This window comes from Myotis brandtii, unplaced genomic scaffold, assembly GCF_000412655.1.
Source record: "Myotis brandtii unplaced genomic scaffold, ASM41265v1 scaffold144, whole genome shotgun sequence".
NCBI classification, from domain to species: Eukaryota; Metazoa; Chordata; class Mammalia; order Chiroptera; family Vespertilionidae; genus Myotis; species Myotis brandtii.
This window is the reverse complement of record NW_005355159.1, coordinates 311,331-313,429: the sequence shown is the minus strand read 5'-3', so window position 1 is coordinate 313,429 and position 2,099 is coordinate 311,331. Positions and strand designations below refer to the sequence as shown.

Genomic DNA, 2,099 nt, shown 5'->3' with positions numbered 1-2,099 from the left:
AATAATAATAAAAGGTGCTCAGTAAATATTTGTTGAATGAATGAATGAGCAACCTTGTGGCTATACAGAACTCTATAAGGTGTCCCAAGGGGGCCGAGCTTTGTACAGCAAAGGTTTGGGGCCTGAAGGCTGGTAGAGTAGTTGCTTTAGCCACACACACTGCTGTCCAGGGAGCCCCAGATCTGTCCCTGCCACTGCCTGGGGTCTTCCAGGCAAACTGAGCCCCTGGCCAGAGACCCCACCAGGATTCATAATGCTCCCTGCACTTCCCAGGCCTGGTCCTGCTTCATTGGGTGACACTGAGCCCTTGTTGTCTGGAGCTCCTGGAAAAGTCAGAGACAGGGGCACAGCTGTTCCTTATCTCCTGGGTTCCAGGAGATGTGCTCTGCCCTCTTCACCTGACAACCCGAGCTCCCCATTGCCCTGGCAGCCTCCAGCCAGGTGGGCAGTCAGCCTAGAAAGGGGCGTGTCTTTGTAGGGAGAGAAGGGGTCCCAGCAGATCCCGCAGTTTGGGTTTCCAGGAGATGGGCCTGGGGTTGACCAGGGTAAGGCTCCTACCCCCTCCGCCATCCCTGCTCCCTCCCACGTGGCCTGGCTGAGTCTCTCTGGAAAGCCGCAGCAGCTGGAGAGAAATCCCCCTCCCCACCCCCATCCCGCCTCCAAGTCCCTCCCCGACTTGCCTCGGACACGTCCTCAGCTCTCCCCTCCAAAGGGAAGGCAAGAACTGGGCGAACAAAGCGGGCAGCCCCTCCCCCTTCCCAGCCCTCCCCCCTACCTTCCTCATGGGCCGCCCCCCAAACTCACATGGGACAGAAAGCGAAAGGGCTAGGGGCGCAAGAAGGAACCCTAGGCATAGCGACTCGGGTCTCCGCCCCCGTCCGCAGCCCTTTCTCCAGCGTGGACAGCTCTGACTCCTACCCCGCCCTGCACTGAGCTGGGAGGCTGGAGGAGGCCTTGCCGACCTCGGCCACGCTTCTCCGATCTGCCCCTAGGGGGTTGGGGCCGGAGTGACACGCGTCCCATCCCCAGAGTGAGTACTGGACGCGTCCACAACGCAGCTGGTTCCCTGTCCTCTCCCGCAGCCCACTCCAGGCCCCGGGCTTGGGGGAGCAACGCTACCCCCACACATACACCGGCTCCAGGGACCACACCCTCTGGGCAAAGTTGAGTGTTTGACCACCACTTACCCACTTACCCTGCTCAGTCAGAAATCTCCCGCTCTGTCCCCCACCGCCGGCAAGGACACTCCCAAAAGCCAAGGCCAAATATTAGCTCAGCCTCATAAACACAATTACACACGGTCTCGACACCGATGGAGGTGCAGACGCCCACACCCACGGCTCTCCCACACGCTCTCCACCCGGAGACACGCGGGCAAGGTGAAGCCCGCCCCGCTCGAGGCACCAGCACCAAACCCACAGCCGCGATGCCACTCCGAGGCCGGGGCACGCACTGCGGACACACACGCCCGCAGAACCCCCTCCCCACCCTCGGCCAGTGCGCGCGTGCACACACACACACACACACACACAGACACACACACACACAGACACACACAGACACACACACAGACACACACACACAGAGAGACACACACAGACACACACAGAGACACACACAGACACACACAGACACACACACAGACACACACACACAGAGAGACACACACAGACACACACAGAGACACACACAGACACACACAGACACACACACAGACACACACACACAGAGAGACACACACAGACACACACAGAGACACACACAGACACACACAGACACACAGATAACAGACACACACAGATAACAGACACACACACAGACACACACACAGACACAGACACACACAGAGACACAAACATACACACACACACACACAGACACACACAGACACACACAGACACACACACAGACACATACACACACAGACACGCACAGACACACAGACACGCGCGCGCACGCACTCACTCACTCAGGACTCCGAAAACCAAGGACACACACCCCCTGCGGACTAGTAAGAGCCGCAAACGCCCCGGTCGCCGCTCGCAGACCCCCAGGCGCAGGCATCCCCAGGACCTGGACTCGCAGCCCGTGCCTCCTGG

At 59.6% G+C, this 2,099-nt stretch overlaps 1 protein-coding gene across 1 annotated transcript in view; it reads right to left on the bottom strand.

Moving 5' to 3' along the window:
- The window catches only part of IGDCC4 (immunoglobulin superfamily, DCC subclass, member 4), a 41,386-nt gene that overhangs the window by 37,261 nt on the left and 2,026 nt on the right, over positions 1-2,099 (bottom strand). The gene's annotated exons all lie outside the window — the stretch shown is intronic.